At 41.7% G+C, this 26,879-nt stretch overlaps 1 protein-coding gene across 7 annotated transcripts in view; it reads left to right on the forward strand.

Annotated features, from left to right (window-relative positions):
• LOC135502008 (uncharacterized) overlaps positions 1-26,879 on the forward strand; it is a 188,193-nt gene that overhangs the window by 86,087 nt on the left and 75,227 nt on the right. For 4 of the 7 annotated variants that reach the window (XR_010449717.1, XM_064794441.1, XM_064794439.1 and 1 more), the window contains one exon: positions 20,236-20,283. The exons of 1 other annotated variant lie outside the window; for it this stretch is intronic. The gene's annotated coding sequence lies outside the window, so the exon portion shown is untranslated. Of the gene's footprint in view, positions 1-18,149; positions 18,374-20,235; positions 20,284-26,879 lie in introns of those variants that run through there. 2 more of the 7 variants (XR_010449718.1, XM_064794440.1) reach the window with 1 other exon arrangement.

A 26,879-nucleotide genomic window follows, 5' to 3' on the forward strand; every position in this document is an offset into this window, starting at 1 on the left:
CAGGGAGAAGGCTTTGATAGTATAGTGCCGCATTTCATAAAGCCTTCAACTTCCACGACTGCTCGACCTTCAATTTATGAGGCGGATTGCAGGGCCAATGGGCCATCGGGATCGGTATGTGAACACTTAATGTTATGTCGTCGGCACAAAGGTGAGTCCTCAAGAAGTACAGTGCCAAATTTCATGAAGCACAAGTACATTCGACTCCGGCGACTGCCTGACCATCCATTTATGAGGTGGATGCCTCGGCCACTGGGCCATCAAGATCTGTGTGGGAGCTCTTGCGGTTACGTCGACGGCACATAGGTAACTCCTCAAGAAGTAGAGTACCACATTTCATAAGGCATGGTGTACCTTCGACTCCAGCGACTGCTTGACCTCATTTATGAGGCGGAAACGTAGGCCACTGGGCCATCGAGATCGGTGTGGGAGCTCTGGCGGTTCCCTTGTCGCCACAAAGGTGACACCTCAGGAAGTAGAGTACCAAATTTCACAAGCACGGTGTACCTTGGACTCCAGCGACAGTTCGACCTTCCATTTTTGGGGCGGATGACTCGGCCACTGGGCCATCGGGATCGGTATGTGAGCACTTGCGTTTACAACGACGCCACATATATATACAGTAAGTTCGAATTTTATCGGTCTTGGGCCTAGTTTACGGCCAAAACCAATTTGAGGCCCACAATTGGAGAAATCAGGTAAGCAGTAGTTTCAACTTGGCCTAATCAATTTTCAACCAGGCTTGATGTCCCCGTGAGTGTGGTCTGTTTGACTCGATTATTGCCGCGATGTAATAGGTACAGGTAGGCCTATGGTAAATGCAGGCCTATGAGCTTCAGGACAGACATTTTCCAGCTGAAGATAATGCCCAATGCGAAAATGCAAAAAGATATATTGTATCTTGTGTTCATACTCTCAACTGCCATTGGTATGGACCCTGATGATGAGGATGATGAAGTTGAAAATCCTAGACTATCAAGACGTCACAACAGCTATAGTGTAACTGCAAGGTTGCACCACGTCCTCGATTGCGAACATGCGATTGAACATGGTTGGCTGCTTAATGTGGCAGAGTATGCCATACGCTTCAGGTTGGCAGTTACGTCATTGCGAAGATGGGTAGCAAATCGGGAAACGTTAATGGAGCAGGCCGAGAACAATGCTCAAAGAAGGAGGGTCAGAAGCGACCACGATGGATGGTGGCCACAAGTGGAGGAGCAGGTTCACAACCGATTGCTCGAACCACGTCTTCTTGCCCTCCCCGTCTCCAGAGGTAATCTGATCCATGCTGTCGAGCTGGAATTCCACCGCTGGTGGGATGAACTTCCAGGTGATGAAAGAGACAACTACCTTTTGAACCGACCGGAACGGTCCCTCTTTCAGTGCTCTCCAGGATGGATCAGCGATTTCATGAAACGGAAACGTATTGTATTTCGTCGCCAGACAAGAAACACGACTTTGATTCCAGCTGATGCTAATGAGCGTGTCCGCCGATTTCAAGGAAACGTGAGAAACACAGTGAGGCAACATGTCATACATGCAGTTTACAATATGAATAAAACCTTTTGTCAGTTGGACTTTCTGCCAATGTATACGGCAACTACTTCGGGACAGAGGGATGTAGACGTTAAAACTTCAAGGGGCAATTCTAAATTAGGATGCACCGTTGGGTTGACAATTGGATCTAATGGGGGAAAAATGCCAGCCCATGTTGTGTTCAGAGAACCAGGCTTCATTCGAGAAATTCGTGGACTTGAAAACATTCCTGAAAATGTCCGTGTCACTTCATCACGGTTAGGGTGGGAGAATCATGACACACTCCGACATTGGCTTGATGAAGTCTTTTTTCCATTCATTGGTGAATTTGAACCAAATACAAGGTTTTTACTCGTAGATCAGTTTAGACCTCACTTGGCTGATGGATTCTGTGCCCCTATTATAGAACTTGGTGTGCTCCTTGATAACATTCCCGTGCGGTGTACATCTATGAGTCAATCTTTGGACTTGACCATTATCCGGGCATTTAAAGCTCACGTCAGGCGCCGCTGGAAAGACTTGAAGCATGCGAATACTGCAGCCGATGGCACCTGTCCCAGAATACCCCTTACATCTGTTCTACATAACCGAGCTTGGGATGACGTCCCTCCTGAATCCACAGCACGTGCCTTTCAGGTAGCTGGACTCGTCCCGAATGAAAACGGGGAGTACAGAAATATTGCTAATGGCCTTCTTGAAGATAAAGATGCTGAGGACAATGAGATTGGTTTTGATGACCTTGAGAATAATGATCCAGGCCTTGTAACTCCACTGTTCCTATGGTCAGAAATCTGAATGTACCTTAAAAGTAATGAGAATTGATTTAGAAAAGGACATTTTCAAAACTGAATGTACTGAATTTTTCTTGATTGGAAATAAAGTGTAATTTCGGACAGGTCAGCCTTAGTTTTGGTCAGTCATCTACTGATCTAGGCCCATTCAAAGTTAAGTGATCATTCAAATCAGAATGTATCAATGCTTTCTTCAAACTCTGGCTTACTCATGTCATTTTCAAATGACATGAATTAAACATTATCCTATGACAGGACAATCTGTCCTGATCGTGTCATAATATTCCTTGCGGAACACCCCTCTTGTACCCATTACGCATACTTTAATAAGGTTTGGCCTAACTTGCGAAAAGACCGATAAAATTCGAACTGACTGTATATGTATATTTCATACAAACAGATGTACACAATCATCTCAAACCGTACAAAGATATTCGATAATTTCGTTCAAATTCCTTCTCTCATATTGTAATTCATCTCTTGATTTGATAAGATCGGCGATAAACTGCCCCCTCTGCATCACAGCATGGTCAGCAGGTTCAGCTCTTTGTCTATTCTGGATGTGGCGTAAACTTGACGCCAAAGAGGACATCCCGCCATTTAAGGTCCTTCTAATACAAAGGCTTACATACGTATTTTCAGTGTGGCTTACGGAATTTCGAAAGTTTAGAAGTTTAGAATTCTGCCCTCAATTCCGGTTTCTATATCACATTCACCAGTAATGTGGCTTATCAAACTGTTATGAGTTCTAGCAGGAATATTTAGGATTCTACGAACACACTTTCTCCAGGCTGTATAGAATCTAGCCATGAATGTGATAGACAGGTTCCACATGACAGAACCGTAGAGTGGCATGCAGTAGCGCTTAATCAGCAAATATCTTACATATGTGTTTGCATGGCCAAACTGAGCTAAAAGGCTATTTGCCCCCTATACAATTCATTGATACAGATTTCAAACCTGGCTGCATCTGCAGTCGGTCCAAACGGGATTCCTAGATGCTTTTAGCATCTACTAGCCTGAAGAACCACACCGTCAACCGTTAAATGGACGTTTCTGTCAACACCTCGTCCAAAGACAAGAAACTTACTTTTTATGGCATTTAAAGTTATCATATACCTTAAAGAAATTTTTGTTTGATACCCTTAACATGCTTTTTAAAGAGGTTATCAATGGAGCCAACAATATATAATCATCTGCATAAGCAAATGTGCCGACAAAGATATTACCAATATGACACCCTACTTCATTGTTCTTCAGTTCCACAAGTAATGCATCCGGTTATAGATTTAAAAGTATGGGTGACAAGACCCCTCCTTGCTTTAGACAATTTGAAACGCGGAACGAATTTGTTAGATGTTCATCCCATCTGACTCTGACTCGCTGACACGTATATAGGTTTGCAAGGAAACGAGCGACGAGGGGACTTAGTCCCTTCTTTAGGAGAAGCCTGACGAGCTTTACATTATGTACCCTATCGAACGCCTTAGAGTCATCTAACATTACACAAGATACAGGAGTGTTTCGAGAGTTGTAATACTTTATGGTTTCATCCACAACATAACTACAATAATACATAGTCACAGGCCTTTCTTAAATCCGAGCTGCGCATCTGAGGCTAATAGATACTTACCATGGTTTTTTAATACAATGTAGTCAACTATCTTTCCAATTATATGCTACTTAAAACTATGCCACGATAGTTTTCCGAGGAATTCAACGCTTTCCTGGCGTTCTTCGATGTGGGTATTTTACAACAGTAGTTAATCTGAAAGTCATGAGTTAACATTGCTTGTAACAAAAGAGATATATGTATTCTTAATTTTTTCGCCAGCATGCCGAAAGTGGTTTGTATACAGCGAAGGAATGCTATCTTTTTTGGCACTCTTTAAACACTTGATACCATAATTAACGTCTTCGACTGTTATGTAATGATTGGATTTACAAGCACCCGCACAGCAACTCGCTTGGATTTGCCTGTCAATGTCTGACCTTAACTCACGCATTTCAGTTTGCTCGTAAGGAACTGAGTTATATAGCTGCTGAAATTTCTTACAGAAAGAATTACCAATCTCATCCTTCCCTTTTGCATCATCAATCACATTAGTTAACCCAGAACTCTTTTCTCTTATCTTTTTAATCTCACCCCAAAATTCAGAATTCGACTTGCCAGTCAAACTTTCGGCCCGCTTATTTGCTGATATCTTATCTCTATCTTTCTTAGCAAGCCTCACAGCATAATGGTATCTTGCCCTCGTTTCCCGTCGTATGTTAGCAATGATGCCATCCCTGGGTCTGCCATTGTCCTTCCAAATATCATGCCACAATACGGCTCTTTCCCGATGTTGTGCTACGTTTCCTTCCAACCGGCAATTCCACCCTGTCTGTTATCCAAATTTCTATTCCCTCTAATAGGCAGCGTTTCACCGCTGGATTCTCAACATGACTTTACTATGTCGTCATGAAACCTTTTCTCTTGTTTGCTAACCTTGCACATGACATCCTGACATGATATCGCACCCATTGGGATGTCAATTGAATCGAGGTGGTGATCGAGAACTGCTTTGTACCGCATTAGGTCATCCTCTGTAACTTTATCCCAAGAGGTTTCAAAATTTATGGTTCGCTCGTCAGCGCTGGCATCATCAGAACCGCTTACTGGTAAATCAACATGCATTTGTAAAACTGAATGACTGGAGGGATTAATACCGCAGTGGAAGACACTATAATTTCTCATCAGCGTTAACAAGTTTTCTGAGACTAGAAAATGGTCTAACGTTGAAAGAGAACTATTTATAGGACATTCATATGTGTAATCTACATCTGCTAACTCATGATGTAGCCCACATCTCAGTGTTTCTCTCTCCATAAATTCTCTCAGCGCTATGGTATGTGTCATTCTTTCTCTTGAAAAAAAACCGTGTTAAAATCACCACCGATGATGATATACTTATTGTTGCAAACTTCTAATAGCCTAGATATTTCTTGTAACGTCCCGTGAATTCTCTCATGTTTTCTTCCCCCGGAGTGTCAGCAGTATGTCATCATCAACTTTGTCGTAATTAAGCCGCACCGCACAAAGCCTGCGCGATTCACTCTCTACAGGCGAATCCTTAGCACCAAAATTTATTTTCCAAATAATAGCACATCCCCCGTAGGGATTATCTTGAAGCAAAACTCTACCGTCCATACCAGACACACCATGCAGGCAAATACTCTGTTTCCTCACATATACCGTCTTCCTATACCACTAATACAAAATAACAGTGTCAATGCATTGGATGACGTACGCAATAGAGTTCACCACATGCGGAGCGATTTTTTTCTTTGCCCACGTGATGAATGGGCATTGTCCATTTGCTCCGCCATGAATAAAGCCCAAACACGATTGTCTGGTAATATATCCCATTCAATTCATATAAAATCCCATCGACCAATGGAAGTGGACTGCAAGTATTGGGTGTCTGTGTTCATATGTCTGCGCCACCATCTGAGCCAATCAGTCCAATCCACTAGGCCTAACCTTTGTATTAGGTATGCGAGGTACTCATCCCTTCGGGCCTGTTAAATATGGCGCCCAAAGACGGTATACGTGAGGAAACAGAGTATTACAACCTATATCACTCTGATATTTCGAGAACTGTTCTTCCCATAACCAGTGTTCTTCAACTAGCAAAAAAATCAGTGTCCGAGGTGTCTTAGGTGACTCCTCAGGAGTACAGGACCACATTTCATAAAGCACGGTGTACTTTCGACTCCGATGACTCAGTACTCGTCCTACCATTTTAATATGAGGCTGTCCCTGGGCTACTGGGTCATTGGGATCGGTATGTGAGCACTTGCGGTTATGCCGACGGCATGAAGGCTCACAGTATCATAATAGTACCTTTTCTCACTGACCTTCGAATGGAGAATTCGATTCCGACCGTCTTCCTGGCTCTAATGAGTTTTGAGAAGTACTACAACATGTTCGTCATGACACCGGGTGTGCAAAAATGGAAACAAAATTTTTGTATCAGAAATCTCAATACTTCTGCATATAGATTTTCTTTACATGCTATATTGAAGCGGGGAGTTTTATTATTCAAACGCGATAAAGCCGTTTTATCACATGCCGTAGATTCTAAGATTTTCAAATAAACTGTGCAGCAGCGCCTTTTAAACCATTCGCCTCTCGATTTCACCAACCAACAAAGAATTTCTTCAAGTCAATTGTCAATTTCAGGTAGCCTGTAATCGGTATAGTAATTTGAATATACCACGCATTTTCAGGACAATTCAAGGGGTGGCAAAATCGAATATAGATGGCAAAAGCAAAGTAGAAAGCGATGAAGTCTGGCACCTCGTGCAGAGGTTCATTATTTGGAGAGTTTGCCGTCTCTGCAGCGAGAGCATGTTTCGATACACCGTGTGCGTTCGTATGGCAGTCTCCCATTCAGTTTAGTCCTCTTCCTTTCGGCAATGTTCGCTTGTCCTAATCTATGCTCGGAAAAAACTTTGGTCAACTTTTCGGCGGATGAACGATCATCGCCAATATGTTGCTTGCAGATGGGTATTTGCCAGAGCAGTCGATTGGCTGAAACGGACCACTTGTTATAAAGCGGTTTCCTGCTGTTTGTTTCCCGCTTCACTGAAAGCCCAAATTAACAAATTCTAATAAAAGTATCCAAGATGTTACCACGATGTTTTATTTTAATTCTAGTGCAGGTAATATCAATAATGCTTGTTATAAGAATGTATTTTTTGTAAAATATCGGCACTATTTCAGGTCCACAGAAATAGTTCTGCTGCTCTCTCATGTTGAAATGCTGTTGTTTGAATGAGCCAATCAGATCTTTGATTGAATTAGGACAAGATTTTGGTTGAATAAATGCAACTTTTCTTATCATTGCGTCCAGTGGTCATGATCATGCCTTGTGTTTGATATAGTGATCTCGTACATTTTAGGCAATAACTGACAATGGTCCCAATCCAAAGCAGGTTTTACAAGAAGGTTACACATGATCGAGAAATAATTCAGCCAAGTTTTGCTGATAAAAACATGCGATCGAGGTGTCATTGCGCATTTGTTTGCTTTTTGATGCTAGGTTGCAAATCTATTAACACTCGAGAGCATACTGGCGGCCATCTTTGCCGACTGCACAGTGAGAAGGGAGCATGTTTGGAGAGGGAGGACGTAACGATTACTACAGGATGGCTTATGTATCAACTAGAGGTTAGATTAGCGTCGATTAGCACCAATTTAAGACACGGCATTCACAAACAACTTTAATCGAACGTTTCTACGCGTGGTCAAGCGTGCAATCCAGCCGTGTAATAATTTTCCCTATAAACACATGAAAAAGAACAAGTATATTTTTGAGGTCTGTGAAATAAAATACCCCTAAATTCAAAACTTCAGAAAAGGGAGTCACACGTATTTAAGTCTTTGTCCAAAAGATAACCTCGAAAAACAAAGTCTTTCTTGTACTGTGGTAACAGGAATGAAAAGTAGTGCAGCTCTAAACTACTTCTTCTTTAACAAATCCTCTTTCAGGAGAAAAGCACTGAAGCGTACAGAGTTACTGAACCAGTCGTTTTCAAACCTCCCGTATCAGCCATTTTGAGCAAATATGAAGCCAGGCTGTGTATGCCGGATGACAATTCTAATTCGATACTATTCATAAATCAAGACACCAGAGGACATGTTCCTGTTTTAAGAAATATACTTGTCTACCAACCTTACCAAAGGAATGTCTACGTACTCGTTCATAATGTGTCTGTTTCCTCTCGATTCGTTATGATGTTCAATGATATCAACAACGGGAAATTATGGCTGCTTGACTTAGTGCGCCGGAGAAGTGGACCTGAAAAGTTTGTATTTAAGCTGGTGGAGATATTAACTGGTCGCTATGACACATTGATCGTACCTCGTCATCAACCATGCTCAGCTTCGGGATCCGCGTTTTCCCAGCCGCTTCTCTTGAAAAACATCATGGCAGTAGGATGTTTTCTTAAGGGTGCCTCTAGTGAGTTGATCACCGTGTATAATGTTACGTGGATACGCGGGAAGGCGATACTCTTAAAACAAGATAGTTGGCTCGCAAAGCCTGGCCATGCCGAAATTCTTTTTGGCAATCGACCAGGTCATATATTTTGCTTTAGAAGTGGAGGTAGATTTTCCCTTCAACTATATCGTGCCTTCCCTAAACCTAAAGTAGTGTTGGAATGTTTTTCGCTTTCATTTTACTCACTTGGTGCGTATAACATCAACTATCGAGAGGAATCAACGCTTTTAATGGCATATATACACGTAAACAAAAACGTGTTTTCCAGAGTAATGTTTATCAGAGGCATATGCTATCCTCTGGCTCCTTTGAATTCTGTAATAAAGTTTAATAAGATGACCATTGTTTCGGTCAGTAATTGGCATATTGTGAATCCGAGGAAACAAAGTAAATATGGAAAAGAACGCAGAATAGTAATGCTACCTAATAGCGTTCTATTATCCCCCGTACGGACTATTAAAGATATGGGTAAAGGACAGAGCAAGGAGACAATAAAATACGCCAAACGGTTTACGCCAATTGGTTAGCAAAACGCGTCGAAAGGTTTACTGGCCATGCACAGAAATTAGTAAAACTACTCGAGTAAGATTTCCGAGGTCGGGTGATTGGTCTTTAGCCAGAAAACCCGTGAGCCAGCAGGTCGAGGAGATTACCGGGGCCAATAAGAGACCGATATTTGGTGTGATCTGCTATCTTTACAGTTTAACCAGCGTAAATCGAACTCGGTGGAAAAAATGTAGACCGAAGGTTTGTCAACGGCGAAAACCGAATTTTTAGCCATTCCGTAGATTTTAGTACGTCACAGACGCTACTAAACAGGGTGATCGAAACATAAAAACTGTGAAACAATCCAATATTTTTGATAACGGGTAAGAGAGCGAGAATCATTCTCGATGAATAAATTGGTTCCCGGAGGGGGATAGCGAAACCTCTCTATAATCAAAAATGTACGAAAGCCGAGAGGGATCATCCGAGATCCGAAATCCGAAATCCGAAATCCGAAATCTGAAATCCGAAATCCGAGCTCCGAGATGCGATATCTGAATTATCAAATCAGCGGCGGCGTTACTAGACGTTGACGCAACTAGCTAATGAAGTCAGGCGTATCGATCTTGACACTAGAGGGCGTTGATCGGGGCTCACGAACACCCTCTAGCGCAGGTGTCAGACTTCCATCTTGAAAAGTAGTGCATATCCCTACATTTTGGGAAGAATTTCTTCCATTTGTGAAGAGGTTGCGGATCACTACTCGTTCAACAGTGTGCGTGCGTGGTAAATAGGTCATTGCTATTTGGATACCTGGAGCTCTGAAAAGCATATTCAGATCGTTTTTTCGTAATAAATAATGTGCTTAGACTTGTGCATATTAAACACACGTACTTGCAGCGGCTGTAGTTGACAATTACGTAAATATACAAATAGAAATGTACACTTTTGTTTTGTATTTTCACACCCGATTCTTTTAACAGCGAGGTAAGGGGCAGGGTCCCATGATGTCAGTAAACGGTGCTAGTATCACTAAGCAACCGTTACCAATGGCGGCAAAATATGATTTACGGTCAAGTTGAAAAAGCCAAAGTCAATAATATTTGACATCTACAGTCATGTTGCTCTGGGTGAGGCCGTTTAGATTTCAGCTTCAAATATCTGATGGATGGTAGTAGCATTTATTGCCGCCGTCGAACATGTTTATAGATGTGCACTTTACTGAGGTGTTATCCGATGGATTAGTGATATTCATCTTGGCATGCCAAACAGATGAGGTCAATATTTAGAGAGATATCAATTTACCCGAAATTTATGAAACCATTGGGGTCATTCATTGCTCTTCTGATCATAAATGCCCTTTGTGATAACAGAAGGGAAACATGAAACATAGGTGTTTTATGACGCTTAACTGAATGCCTCGCGCGTGTTTTGTTAGGCTATAATTGCGTCAGAGCTGCAGTGACTCAATCAGACTGGGCTCGTCGATCTTGCTAGTCAAGAAGGAGAACGTGATCACTTCTCTCTATATAGATTTTGTGTTTACCATTTCTATATAGTTTTGTAAAGAAATTACTATATAGGTTTTGTGAAGAAATTTCTATATAGATTTTCATAGATTGATGATTCTATATAGATTCTATTTTTAAAAATTTGCCTGATGTGTAAGTATCCTTAAGAACGTTATCTTTTTCAATGAAACCCATTAACATTTTCAAATTAAGACTGAACGCTTCCGTTTGAACAACTCATCCCTGGTTGTTTAAAATAAGGTTGGTTTTTAGGCTGGCGTTAACTCGACTTGGCGTTATTTTCTTCAGTTACGCCAATTAGGCTTAACGCCAAGTAAGTTAACGCAGTCGTTAGTGACAAACTTGTTTTGAACAAGCGCGGGCCCAGCGTTCTACGCTTATTTATTTCATAAATCACTCTCTTCGGGGCGTGGATAAATTGGCAAATTGAACGGTCCGAAACTGAAAATCGGTGAAATTGGATTGATGATGACAGTCGTATTGGAATATAATATTCGGATATCAGTGATATGTTCGAGGTCTACAGCCTAACATCACAAAGCAAACACTTCATTCATTCACGATAATCCTTAGTAGTTCTTAATTTGCGCCATCGATCATGTACGCCAAAGAAAAAGCGAAATTGGCATGTTAAGTAACTCTGAGTGATTGGAACATTGGATGGGGAAAGTTGGGCCGTGCCGGAAGAGGTTCTCCCCGGTATTACTTAAGTTGAGACTTTGGCCTCAAGGGACAAATTTTGTCATGTTTGTAGTGAAAGGGAACTAATGAAAACACTGCACAAGATCTATCTGTAAAATAATAGTAATCATAAGAATAGATAATTTGATAAATCATAGTTCTGGCCAAAGGTATTTATAATAGTTGAATTCAAAAATGTGACCGGTGTGACAGCGGATATAGTCCCCCTGGAGTCATAGTCCGGTAGCATTGTATTTGACCAATTAAGCAGCATGATCTATTGTACCGCTAACCCTAACCAAAACATTTAGCAATGCGAGCTATTGTTACACGGACTATCAGCCCTAGGACTACTATCCCTTGCACACCGGATCACATTTACCAAAAGATAGTGTTGTTACCCACCGGGGTTGCACAACACTACAGTATCCTCAGGGTAGGCCTAACTTATGCCGAAGAAATCGACGAGTACAACTCTTCATGGTGTCACTAACACTAGCCGGCGGCCAAGGGCGGTGAAACATTACTATTTGTGATCATACAATTACAGTTTGGGAACAAGATGTCAGCCAAGAATAATTGGCCACGTCAAGAAACAATCAGCCAAAGGTAGCGATAACCATAAGATAGAAGCCGAATCATCTTGCAAAAGTCTTGCAATCCTGCAATTGTCAAAATTTGGAACCTAACGCTGCAGTACGTATTGCTTCCAACTACAATGTACTTAGTCTTTATTAATTCTTGCTAATAGTAACATATATCAACCGGTAATGATGTCTTATAGATATCTGTGTAACAAGATGTAAGAATTCACCAGAATTTCCCTATGTAATGTAATTAGTGGATTTACCGCGATTATCGCTGAGCGCAATTCGCAAATGCATTGACAAAATTATTACCAGAGCTTGATTACATTTCGTATGCCATCATACCCCATTGCTACCAGTTCTCCTTACAAACTAATAATTTCTGTCAGGAATAAGATGCGGCATAATTTGTCAGGGAATTTATTGGAGATGACACGACTTAGGCCGCGGGACTGCTGTCCTCACACTAAGTCTGATAAATGGCCACTGGATGAGTAAAGGAAGCGTCGGCTTATCGTTCCATTTGTGAACCCATATTAACCATATGCCTAGAGAGATTTCAAATATCCGGTGAGAACAATGTCTCAAACTAGCCAGCCCTTTTGAAAATAATATAATACACACGTGGCTGAGGAGGACATGCTCTTAAAGGGACAATAGGCATTGACAAACTTCGCCGTAACATGCCGTAGCCGGGCAAGTTAAAGTTACATTTAGCTTTCCAAAACGCCAGATGGCGCCCCTTCCAGCAAACCATTTCAAATCTCCAAAAACCTGGTACGCAGGGCCTGTTCCGAAGCATTGCTAAGACTCCCATGTACAGAATAAAACTATCATTCTCCGAGGTTACATCACTAGCGTCTGTATTGAAAACTATTGCATAGTGATGCTGAAAGGGTGGATGTCGTCCTGGGTGCCGACAAATGGTACCCAGGTTCGAGATCGACTGGACAATAAGCACCCTGGGTGCTATTACACTAGACAAACAGCACCCAGCTTCTTTTTGCCTAGCTTACGGATCTTTAGGGACGAGGACGTTTCTTGCAATCTCGTTTTATCTCGCGCCGTGGTACTTGCGGTTTAGGCCTGTCGACTCCTATGAAAGGTGTTTCGTGGGGTCGATGTTTTTAGGAATTACCCTGATAACCCCGTGACACGACAGCAGAACAATGGATAACCAATGTCTATAGGTGCAAGCGGGCCTTGTGTTCGATAACCAATGTCTATCGGTGCAAGCGGGCTTTGTTTAAAGAACAGACCATGCATTGCGCTGGACTGGAATTCTTTAAACTGCGAAGTAAGGGGCAAAATAAGGTGATGTAGTTCGCGTTTCAGACCCCAAACGATGTGGACATGCTTCGTTCGTATTCTCTGAGTGGGTGACATTTGAATAAGGCGTTATCCTAATCCGCCACCGACATCCCCAGCTATTGCCATCCGTTTATTGCCGCATTACAAACGTGGTCATTGGATATAGCAGCCCTATATATTCCTTTCATCCTAGCAAAGACAATTTGTGATACATGCGACGTGAATAACCAACAGTGAAATTAGCTTTGAGCTAACAGATCTGATATGTAGTATTGTAGTACCAAAAGGAGAAAGGAAGAACTATCTTATGTTTTTAACTTTCACGATCACATTATAGCGTGTAGTCATTTATTTAAAGATCTTGATGCGCCAAAAAATTCTACTGTCTTGAACATCGCACGATTAGTTGGAAATGGCTGGTAAGGACATAAAGCGTTACTAGTGTATGCTTTTGATTATGAATATATAAGTGCCAAATCTGCTCCTCACTTATGTCAGCGTACATCTCAGCGTGTTGGTGAAACTTCACATACGTCAGTATAAGTTACTCCTTTACGTCATAGCGTGACAACGCCATGACCAGGTCAATTGTGTAGAAATGTCACATTTGGGACTGATTTCACTGTCCCTTATGGAAAGGGTGTCCTGATTACAAAGGCGCCCGCTAAGGGAGGTTCCACTTTACATAACAGTAGCACTGGATACAAATGACTTGAAGAAGGAAGGAACATGAGTGACTTATAGTTCGTTATTCGTGACAAAAGGCAGGTTTCGTAACCCCCTACGAGCGACGAAGTACGAACGACGAAGGTCTGTCGTGTCATGAAGCCATGTGCTAATTCATTTACGCGACACTTGTAAATCATCTTCTGTACTAATGTGTACGAGAAATCGCAGAAACTTTCGAAAAAAGTCGTCAATAAAGTACATTTACATACTTCGTACTTCGCTGTCCGTAGCTCTTCGTAAGGGTTGCGAAACCTGCCTATTCACGAGAATGACGAAGTATGAAGTACGAATATATGTGGTGTCGTGGAGTCCTGTGCTAATTAATTTACTCGCCAAAACTTAGTTTTACTTAAAAGTTGTAAGAGGAATTGGAGAAATTGCCCCAAAGTATCTTCGATATAATCACGGATTTAAAGATCTGTAGAAGTATGGGATAAAATACCTTTGCACTTCACTATTTGTGGCTCTTATGAGACTTGCAAAACATGCCCATTCTCTACTATCTAATTCGATTTACGACATCAGAGCACGTAAAAAACAAGTTTTCGCTCATGTCTGTTATGCACCACGAAAGCCTGCGGGAATGGTGGGCGATACCTGCGAATACGTGTTGGGAAAAATGTAATCGCATTGTCGGCGCGCTTCCCGTTGTCTTATCAGTTTGGTGCTAGATTGGGCTGTGATTTATTAGGTTATTTCCTGCTTTGTTTCCATTGTTTTTGAAAAAAATGAGTGACAGCGTGAGGCCGGCTCGACGCAATTGCTGGTGGCTGTGATTAGTCTTCCGTCAAGGTGATACGAGGGCGCACCGGACATTGGGTGATATGAATAAAGACTAGCAAATGCTTTTATCTAAAACTTCATGTACATTTACACTAGGCCTTTCTGTATAAAATTGAAGTAAAAGCATTTGCTAGTCTTTATTCATATCACCCATTGTCTTGCCAGTCGGTGCACATAGCGCAGCGCACGCAACTGCCTTATTTTGCTGAGATTCCATAATTTTCATCGAAGTAGCCTTATCGGGTGATATGAATAAAGACTAGCAAATGCTTTTACTTCAATTTTGTACAGAAAGGCCTAGTGTAAATGTACATGGAGTTTTAGATAAAAGCATTTGCTAGTCTTTATTCATATCACCCATCATGACAGTGTTTTTCTTAGCGTTCGATCCAAAGGTACGCAGTTGAATTCAGGAATGTGACCAGATCACATTTCCCAAAAGAAATTTGTGCTGCACAACACTAGATTATCCTTGGGGTAAGCCTCATCCATGCTTTTTCACGGTGTTAACTGAGGCCGGTGTAAAAGTAAAAAGTGTCCCCCCTAGAAAAAGTGTCCGGGCCTATTGTATTCTGACAGATTATGGCATATGGTTCTATAGAGGCAATGACCGTCACTAGCTCAGCGCATAATAGAATCCTTTGTTCCCTGACATTTTATCCTAGGACATTCTAAACTTCTACACCGGTCACCTGTGACACCGGCTGCGCGAGATGTGTAACATTTCTACGTTGTATTTGTGATCACACTATACAGTTTAGTGAAAAGAGCTCAGCAAAGTACCTTTTAGCCATATCTATCTCAAAATCACTTTACCTTCTGTGAGTGATCCATTTGATATATCGCTACGTACGCCATTGTGACTTGAATGGCAAGAAACACATCACTGTCGAGTCTGTACATGTGATGCCGTCAAACTTACCATCAAACATTCGGCCAAAGGGGCCCGAGGCTTTGTCTCTAGATTTCGCTCGCCGGGCCCTCTCAGTACCGATTCCAGAAAAGACACGCCAGCTTCTCTCCTTGAGCAGCAACAGCCAGAGATATCGCCTTACACGACAAAGATGTTTGATAGACATAATTACCTCAGTTTGCGTGGCATTTGCCGCCGATGTCCTCACATGCAAAGCGGCTAATTAAGTGCCTTTGTGGGATATTAATTAGCCAATTAGTGTAAGTGACTTTCAAAGGAGAACGCTTTCTGTAGTGTTTAGATGTTTAACACGTGAAGTAAGGTTTTTGCATATTTCTGCATATTTTTTGCAGTGATGAAGTGCTAACCAATTTTCGTCAAAATAATTCCACACATATAGTTGTTATTGGAGAAATGTGTCAGGTTTTTCTTGGAGGAATTCAGATCTATCCTTGTGTCATGCACTTAAACTCCCGTGGAGGACATACGAAGTATAATTCACAACCTGATGCAGTTTAATTGTACCGGCATGCCGGTTGACATGTCTAAAAATACGACCCTAGGCGTTCCGCAAACGAGAAATTTAAATCGCTGTGTCTTGTGGTGTATATCGCTTGCGATGATAATCGCTCGTTTGCGGTGACCATGGCAGGTCGCAGTGATTTGCAAGTCGTTATCAAAGTTTGCGATTGGCTCTGTTTTATCCGCAGACGGGAGATTTTTTCTTGCATTTAGCAGCGATTATAACTTCATCTTCATCATTATAATGATCGGGTTCCTTTCGGGACGTTCTTGATCATGTGGTGATGTGTGCGTGCAGAGTAATAAAATGTTTGGTCGATTCAAGTCGCCCGCTTGCATACCACTTTTGATGGATGTCATCATTTCTGGGTGACGACGTCACACCGCTTGCGCAAATGACAATAACTGCGTATTTCAAAAAGTCACTCGATATTGCAATCTCTATTATTACGAAATATTAAAAGCAGTCAAAAGAGTCAGTTCACCTTTAGATAATTGCGTTGGCGGGATTGTTTTGTTTGTGGTGCAAAGAAAGTAAACAGGAAAAGTAGTTTTTTTGCTGAATACAGAGGATGGTGTTAAATCATTGCGTGGGCGGACAACGCTGATTTGATATTCTAGCTTCTTCGGCTCGTGCGATAAGGTTTACATATTTTTTTTAATCACCGTATGAACAATTAAACACAATCTCATACCTCAAGTGAGATTCCGTCAATGATTGACAGAGACGCGCCACATGACCTTGTGGTATTTGCAATGCTGCCCGCTCTAGTCGGTCGATATTTCGTCTTGTCTTCCGGCAGGGTCACAGTTGTCGGATCTTAATAGCTTCGCCACCTCTCTGCTGCTTATGATCAACATCTGCCTCCGCCCGAAGAAACTGTCGGGTGAAATTTTCAAAAAGAAACGACGGCATGACAAGTCGAAGACGCACCGAAACGCTGGTGTTGCGGGCACTTAGGAATGTAGCAGGGTGGTTGTTTGAGTTCGACGTGGCGCCGCTGGCGATCGCGGAAGGAATCAAAAGACGAATTATAAAATGTGCAATGTTTCATCTTTAACAAAGACTTTTGGTAAGAGATAATATAGATATCAAATCACAAAATCGAACGCCTTTTCGTTATCAAGCACTTTTCTTTTTTGTGCAAAATCTTGATGGAAATACATGTACTTGATGTAGAAGAGGAGGTGATTGGGCAGCCAACAGCTGGGTAATATTGCCCTTGATAATACCAATGGTCCTTTAAGGTAAAGTGGCACGATTATATCCCCAACAGTGTACAAAATGTCGCACCGCGTTGAACTCGGCTGCCGCTGATCTATCCATCATACATATTTAAACAACTTGCAGAAAAAAACATCCGATAAAGAGTTTCCAGCAGCGTATTGTGTTTATCGCGAAAAAAGCGCTTTCGTTTACGAAAGATCACCCGACGTGGAACAAAGCAGTCGCAATATTGTTTTGTTGTTTTTTGGTGCTGATTTTCTTCCACTGACATCGCTAACGATTTCAGTTTTTTCCTTAGGTTGTTCTTGGTTTTCTTTTCTTTTCTGAGATAGAAATCCGCATGAATAACTCAATAACCGATTCCACTGGAACGTATCCCGCTGCAGTTGCCGCAGCGCACTGCCCGAGGTTTATTGTGAGCGGAACCATAGTTCATAAATTTTACAAAAAAATGGCTGACATTATCGACGTTGATTTGCCCTCACTTCGCAGTTAAAATACTTTTCAGGTCAAGGATAAAACAAGATCTATCCTTCAGGCTTTACATTTGCGTCGATTTCGGGTCGCAGTTCTTAGGTCGGCGAAACTAAAGTTTACTCTAAACTGGCATTATATGAAAATTTATTATTTTTATCCGATGATACCCCTCCAACACTGTAATGGGACGGCCTTGTTTCTATTGTGTGACAAAGGTAAAACAATACCTTTACCCATCGTCTTACATAGCTGACACCGCGAGAGAGTGTTACCTCGTCAGCATTTGGTTAGGCCTACCCAAAGGGTAATCTAGTGATGTGCAACAACACCATCTCTTGGTAAATGTGATCTGGTCACATTGCTGAGTTCAACGAAGTAGCGTTGGCCAGAACGACGAGAAAAACACTTCAGGCGTTCTTCAACCTGACCACGTGACGCTATTGATTCTGGCGCGTGGATAACGATAGTAGCTATGATTGCATATCTGTTCGGATCGCAGCAAGACATCTCCGTTAGTTGTGCGGTTCCTTTTAAATAGTCTGAGAGTTTTGTTTCGGGCAAACATTTGCAATTGTAGCAGTGTCGCATTAATTTGGATACACACGACGGACGGTACACTCACCGATTTTGGACTAGCATATGATTTCATCCTTTGTTTTCTTGAGAACATTCTTGCGGGTGGATTTTGTGACTTTTTGGAGATAAAACTCGTCACTTTCTTGGGAATCAGTTTCACGCACAACGAAGGAGGTAAGACGATAGTCATTTATTCTGATACAAATCTGACGTGCCTTCGACTTGGGCTCGGGGTAGTCAGTGGTGAGAAGGGGAATGGGTTGGGGAGGTGGGGGAGGGGGTCTGAGAACCCTGTCAGCATTAAAATGATTAGTGCTGTTGAGGTTTTTGTGGTAATCGTGGTTGTACTGTTGTTGAATACCCGTGAAGTCGTCTAATGGAACATTTACGCCTCCCGCCCGCAGCGTTTTTATCGTTCATATGACGTTCACAACATGTGAGCAAGCAAAAGTCAATAGCGAATTTCAGCAAAGAAAAAAATGTCTCCCGTTTGACTTATCCGTATCGATTTTACGTATGATAAACGAAATTTGTGTAGCGGTCATACGTAAAACCGATACGGATACGGATACGAGCGTGAAATTCACCCCTGCTGAAACTCCCTAATTCAAATGCTTACGTGTGAAGCAAAAACCGTTGGCAGTGACAAATGACAATGTGCCAATTCTAACAAAGCATGTTCATATAGTAATACCATTAGTCCCCGTGTGGTGGCGTATTGGCAACACGGGGACTAAATTAAAACCACATTTTCTTCGTTATCCGCCACAGGATTTTGTCGTGGCGTGATCATTCCTCGGAAAATCAAATGCCACATGTCACTTGTGACAAGCAAGTTCGTGACTGACTGGAAACGTGAGGCTTAAAAACTTGACATAGCAGGGAAGGAAGGTGAACGGGACATCGTGAATCCTATGTAACCCGCTCTTTGGGAGATTGGCGTGAAATCTGAGGGCTTAACTGAAGATATAACGCCTAATAACGCCTAATAACGCCTAATTAAGTTAACATTAGTGTTAATTGCAAAACTTGTTTCAAACGGGTCCAATGTAGTTTATTATTATCATGATGCATCAACTAATTAGCTAACCCGTAAATAACTACTTTTTTAGTGTTTCCGGATGCGGTGGATAAATTTTTACTTCTGAATCAACTTATTGCGCTATCAATGACTGATTTGTTTGGCTAATTAGTGCATAACATAAATCTGATTACGGTTTTTTACTCTGTGATCCAGAAGCTCTAATATCGTATCGTTTATGAAAATAAGTAGTAATGGTATTTAGACAGGCCTCAGCGCCCACTGAGGTATTTTAAGTTCCTAATCTATGCTTGATTTCAATAAAAATAATGTTTTCTCTTTACTTATCTCAGATCACTGAACTCTTTATATGTTATCGTTAGCCTCATAGCATAATTGCCTAAGTCATATTTTGGCCAAATTGTGAAAATGTTATGTCTATGTCACTTTTCCGTGTTATTCAAGCATTGTTTACTTATTTAATGGTTTTAAAAATGTTGAGACATCTGTTATAAGTTTTTGTTAAAGTTCGAATAAAAATTTCCTGAGCGTTATCTAAAAAAATGGTTCTTTAATTTTTCTCAAAACCTTCAAAATTGATATGAGTTAGGCAATTATGCTATGAGGCTAACGATATGATAGAAATGAAGGTTTTAAAAATGATTTAAATATTCCAAAAAAATCAGATAGAAATTGGTAAAAAACATATATTTATCTATTTTTGCAGAAAAAATTGTTTTAACTTTTTCGACATGAAATTTATATTGGACCTACCCAACATAAAATTTACACCCGCCCAACTTAAGTCATTTACAGGAATTTTAAGTTGGGTGCCCAGCATACAATCTAATATTTTATGCTGGAAACAGCAGTTCCCTGTGTAGGAGTCGATCGCCTGACGAGGTGGGGTGGGCGGGGGTAGCGGGCTTGGGAGGGTTGACATTGACCGCTGCATCAATGGAACAAGCTTTTCAGATATGAACTATCTGTGACCAATTCTTCATTTTTTTGGCAGTTTTCCCCATTGGATCGCCATTTTTTGGATTATTCGCTAAAGAAACAGGTAGGAACATTTTCCTTTGAATTCTTATTTCAGGAAAGAGTCACCGAAAATGAGCATGGCTCTTTATAGGCGGGCGATAGCAACTGTGTCTTGTCTGAAATGTCGCTTTGAAAGACTACGCCGTTTGTCGTACGGAGATTCTATTCATATTTCGCCTATATTTCTGGGTTTTTTACGGTTTTCAGTGTTTCGACCAACCTTCTATGTATCATAGGACGACATTGTTTATCACGCTGTCTCAACTTGTAAAAAGGCTTTATACTATAGTCAATCAAAAATGCAAAAAATTGTCATTTGATGCCGAAATAGCCCACATATTTTCCATTATTTGTTTGCGCTGGAGCTACCGGATTTCACGGCCCGAACCACGGTATATCCGCTTTCGAGATCTGACCTGCTCTTAAACTGATACACAAAAACTTGTCACTCTCGGTGAATTGGTTCTCGGAAGGAGATAACGACATCTCACCACACTGTCTAGCACGATATTGTTATTCGAGGTCTGTTCTCTTCACACCAAACGCCGAGTTGAAGAACAGTGAACGCGATCGCGGGATGTTTGACTTGTTGAATAATTCATTCAGCGTTCGAGAACAGAGAGCCGAATTATTCATATATATATAAATGTATCTATGCTGTCTACTTCGATTCCCTTTTTTTCTAAAAGGTAATTTAGATAACCATAATGCTGTTATTTCTGTTTAACAGAATTAGTTGGAAAGTGACACAGCAGTAACTTTTTCCAGAATAACGTCTGTGAATTATTCCGCCGAGAGGTTTTTCCGTAACACGATTTGACAGTTAGCATATCTCAGGGATTAGTATTTTGTTGACGTTCAAAGTGAGATTCGCTATACTTAGCAGTTTGATCGCTAATTGGATTATGCGCCCACGTGAGCAGACGCTAAGTGTTTCATTTGCGCAGTTGATGTGATAATTTAGTGTCTTTTAGATGGTAAGGTTATCATTATAATTCACCGTGGAGCCGCTTTCTGTGCCCGCCGGTTGCCCCCGCTGCGGGGATGGGATCGTGGACTCTCTGGTCGCCTCCTAGGTAGCGGGCTCAACAGGGCTGGCTCAGTTGAACACCGGCTCCAGCGTGAAACGTTTGACATGGGATGTTGTATTATGTGTGAATTTATGTAATATATCCCTTGCGGAGTTAACAATGAATAAATGAATAAAATCATACGCCTGCGTGAAGAGATGGCAGTGGCTTGGCGGTTAATGAGATTGTTTGGTGTCTTTGAATAGGCTAATACACTTGCCAAAACACATTACCTGCACACACCCATGTCAACGGACTCCGGTGATAGGGCAGTTGATGTGACAGGCTTCTGTCTTTTAGCTGATAAGACTATAGGGTAGAATGGGGTAATTGTAGCCCCGGTCTATTTGTAGCCCCTGCATTGTTTGATGCATGAGGATATCAATCAGTATTGCAGGGGCTACAATTAAACCGGGGCTACAATTACCCCATTCCACCTTATACTCTTTTCAAAAGCTTGACCAAAGATGTATGTCACGATCCACTAGATTTATTCTTCTGTTCTGTTAAACACATTCTACAGATTATTTCCGTGGTCTTCACTTCCTGAAACGTTTACTGACGCGACCAAAATGATACCATCGATTTATTATTCGATTCGAAACCCGGGTTCGCATGCGCAGTGCTTTAATATGACGTCATGGATGTTTGTTGGAGGTTGAATGTAAAATAATATTGGCCATGATTGTGCAACCCCATTCTCCTCGGGAACTCGGTAGAGTGTCTAGAGGTAGCCATAGACTGAAAAAAAGATATCGACGATGGCGAGAAATACCCTGTCAGAGGTCAACTTCACCTTTCATTCATGGAAGCCACACACCAATCTCACAGATAATTTTAAAAACATCAAAGCGATAAAAGTAGAAAGTTCGAGTTTCTTATCGTTATGTCGCTAACATGTTAATTAAACTTGCTCCCGTCGGGATTTACGGGTGAAAGTCTGATTTAAAGTATTTAAATAATTCCGTGGGCTTCGATATATCATGCTTTGGTAGATTAGTTGAGGAAATAGAGTGATAGAGTGTGGTATTGGAAACCTCACAGCCTAGTGTTAGCCTAGTGTTTAACACTGCTGGCTGCCATTCAAAAGGGCCTGGCTTAAATCCTGGGGAGAACCCGGGATTGTGTAACTGATTAATCGGTATTCTATAATCATGCTGTGGTACGGATTAGTTGAGGAGATGGAGTGAAACCTTAAATACAACTACAAGGAGTTTGGTGTTGGGAAGCATCATAGCCTAGTGTTCAACACTCCTGACTACCATGCAAAAGGGCCAGGGTTTAATACTGGGAAAAACCGAGGATTGCATTACTGATGAATCGGCGTTCTATATATCATGCTCTGGAAGATTTGTTGAGAGGATCGAGTAAAGCTGCGAATACATGGAGTTTGGTTTTGGGAGGAAGCCTCCTGGCTTAGTGGTGAACACACCTGGCTCAACGCAATAGAGCCCGAGTTCATTCCCGGGAAAAAAAACACCTTATGCCCGTGAACGTGATTAAGTGGCGCTTCTTTCAAAGAACTAAACTCCCTCGCTCTTCTGTCATCCGTACGAGACTTAAAACTGATGTTCCTTCTGGTGTCTATGCCAAACCAAGCAAAAAACACCGAGTAAAGAATAAATTTTTGCGATTGACTTAACCTCTTGCCAAAGACGCAGCCACTCAAGGTCAGTTAACCATTTGCGCCTCCGTCTAGCCGAAGCCGGAGTCAATAGATCAGTTAACCCAATAGGTGCCTAACCATAGGGGCACGTAAAAACGCCATTTACGCCTTGGAGGAGAAAAATCTCTTGGAGAATATCATCTTCAACGTAATAGGGCCCGGGTTCAAACCCTAAATCAATACACCTATTTGCGCCTAACCGTAGGGGCAAGTAAAAACGTCCTTTTCGCCTTGGAGGAGATGATAAGCCTCTTGGAGTGTAACACATCCAATGGCCGTCGAATCATATCCCCTAAATGGAGCATGACTGTTTAAAGGGGATATCACAAGACTAACGTGTCCGCCTACATTTTACATTTCCTCCGGCGGTAAAAAGAACCTTCTCATTTCCTGTTTTCAAGTCTGGCGCAGATCAGTAGGTTAGACACAGCCTGATGAACATGTGGACTATCAAGCTCGCAATATAGGCCTCCAATCAGAAACTCGCGTACGACTTGACGATGCATCACTACTTCGATACCGACTGAAACGCGGTAAGGGCATTGGCATTGTATTGGTCGGACGAAATTCGTTTTCGCAAGCACAACTGTCATGTACGCGTTTCATCGCTACTTGATAGTTCCAAATGTCCACTAATGTAACCGCCAATCCCCTACACAAGTGTAGACAGACGTCCGTGAGTGTAATATTACTACTGCGTGAATAATTTAAGGAACAGGTTGATCGTGTCCCGGTGCAATCAAGCTCGGTCGCAAAAGTTATTACCCTATTATCTCCACGCTGACTGTGATTAATTTTGGTGCGGGTTACTGACGCGGGATAAGCAGAAGCACGGATAACATGCGTGCTCTGTCGGGGACTCCCTGAGGACATGTCCTAGGGACTGATTCCACAGCGAGAAACCACGCTGTTTACCACTGCGGTGAAATATCCAATGCGATGATAGCAAACTCGAGCGGCAAACCGCCGCAGTTTAGTCACCCATGTTAAGCATGACGGTATATGCCGATGTCACCTTGTTTGCGACGGGAGGCGAAGAGACACAAAATGCAGTTCACTATAATCCGAGTGTATTAAACTTGATATTAAATGGACATTTCAGAGTAAATTATTTCCCTTTGATCAGTATTTAGAGTTTTCGTGTTAAGATGAAGTTACCCGCCTACGCAAGTTGCAGCAAAGTCTAGAGTAAAAGTACTGATTCAGTTAGTCGCTGTGTGGCGTATTCCATAAGGGGACCAATTCAAGACTACATTACTACTTTATTTTCATTATCCACGACAGGCTTTTGTCGTGTCACGAACTTTCCTCGGAAGGATGATTATATATGTTGTATCTGACCAAATAAAATACCAATTGTTATGTGTTTCATATGGGTTGTCAGTTGATAGTTTTTGTACACCTACAGATCTAATTGAACAATTCCGTCGTGGCTACAAACGACGCCCAACTCATTTATTAATCTCGTTTTATAGTCATCTCATTCATTAATCTAGTTTAGAGTCACCTCAGCATCACAAACTTGCTTAATGACCACCAAGCATCATCATGTCGGGGTGATCAGTATCTTGGCCACTGAACTTATAGGGCAACGTCCTGGCATCGCAATGAGGATGCCAACCGCCAGACACAACACCATAATTGATTTTTAAAGTTTTTTGGCAGTTAATTTGTCAATGTTTGATCGCGTCGCATCAATTACTGCGTGCGGCTGTGAATCTTAAATTTGGATATGATATTCCGGACAGCCTGGCGAGTAACTCGTTAAATTAAAACTGGTAGTTTTCTAAGGAAATGTTTAGATAATCGGACAAGTTGGAGAGACGTTGATATTTCGACCCCGTTTCAACTGACTGGCAGAAAAATAGTTTCTTTATATCTGTACTTGTAACAGCAAATATACTTTCAATACCTCTCCAAATATAGACTTGTCATTTAAAACATCCCCGCGTCTAATTGATAGCGCTGGATCCACCAACCTATGAATTTTGAACGGTGGTCTTGTCTCGCCATTCAAACTTTGCGCTTCGTATCAGCAGCGCCTTGACCTTTTTTCAGGATTTGATTGCGTTTCCATCGTCTAATGAGGAACCTGCACAACAAAACCTGCCAATAGGGGGCCCTGCAGGCAAGTGGACCATGGTTGTAATGAGAAAGCCATCTCGGGTCAATGATTATTGAATATTTCATCCCTGAATTTACTCTACATCGGGAAATAGCACCAAAAAATGTTGTTTTATTGGTCCTTAATTCTATTTTGATTAGTTTTAGGGAGAAAATCAACAAAACTTAATTTTAATGGAAAATGCACTGGAAGTGTACCTTTTATTACTGGTGCTGCCATCTGGATTTTTAGTTCTGCAGATTCCTCATTGTCTTCAGTCAATACGATATTAGTCATAGCGCGCTGTCGTCTTGTAGGTTTCCTTCAGTAGTGGTTTAAGGAATCTTAACTGGGGGAATCGGTTATTTCGCCAGAACCGCTCAGTTGGAGCTAAAATGTAGACCAACAGTCTTCCCGAATAACCTCAGAATAACATATTCGCTGAATGAGCAACAAGCGCCATCGTGTCCGGGTTGACTGCATGGTGATCACTATGACCACTCCACAAAATTAGTCCACTTCCTGCATCTCGATGAGGAGACTGGCGAACCTGTCGTATGAGGCGTTGTATAAGTAGAGTTGTCATTCCTAATGAGCACTACTTAGCCAATTTCTTAATTGATCCGATTACAAAGAGTTTCTGGTAAAACGCACCAAAATCTGGTCATTGGCATACAAATAGTGACTTAAGGGGACAACTTGGGTATGAGATATGTTGTTTTTTCATACAAAAATGCTTCCAGTAGGACCGTGACTGCTCCAAACACAATAATTGAAAAAATCATGGCACTGCAATAAACAATGCACTAGGAGTGGGTGTTACCATAAGCAAGCCAGAAATTCACAAGTCTGCCTTGCAACACGACTGGGGAAAATCCTTGTTAAAAATCAGCATGATGGTGATACTACGAGCGGCGGCGCATGGTGGCAACAGGGGGTATTATCCTCCTGGCCAGATGCCATGCCCAAGTTGTCCCTTTAATGTTAGTTTCTCTCGTAGCATAATGTAAGAGAAAAGATGGTATGACAGCTGCTAGCGGAGACAAGTCTTGAGAAAGTCCAACTGAGGGTCAGCCGTACTCATACTCCGGATCGATCGAGATCGGGTTTTGTTCCGTGTAAATAGCCCATTTAACTGCTCTGCGAATCGAATTAAGAATCAAAGAGAAATTTCCTGTCATAGTAGGATAAACAAATTGTAGATTTCCTTTTACAAACAGCTCGATATGTTAAGTACACGAATAGCGGCATTATTCCAATAATGAATCGATATACATATAATGTTGTATAAACGCCATCGGATAAGTTCTACCCAAGATGGAAATCTGCTGACGTCACGGCTAATTTGTAAACATGATGCGCGCGCACTCTCGTATCTCTTCAACATGGTTTTCATGAAGAAAGGTTGCGACAAACCATCGTCCTGTTGAGATTTCTCTCGATAATATATTGATGCTTAATCGATGATGTAGGACTGTTATCGTGACAAAATCTATTCAAGTTTTTTTCTAAAATATCATGCAAGTCACGAGATAGGGGAGAAAATCTTCTCGTATCCAAGTGAAACTAACAACGATCGTGGAAGTTGACATTATTACGTCACGTCATCTCCTCTGTTGAGATACGAGTATGCGCGCGTAGCCAACGGTAATGACGTCAAAATGACGTCATTTTGTAAACAAAGATATCCATCTATACACTCACACAGTGAAGAAGGATATCTGATGACGCCGGGAAAATTTGTAAACATCCTGCGCGCGCAGTCTAGTATTTCTTCA

The sequence above is a fragment of the Lineus longissimus genome, chromosome 18, assembly GCF_910592395.1.
Source record: "Lineus longissimus chromosome 18, tnLinLong1.2, whole genome shotgun sequence".
Lineage (NCBI taxonomy): Eukaryota > Metazoa > Nemertea > Pilidiophora > Heteronemertea > Lineidae > Lineus > Lineus longissimus.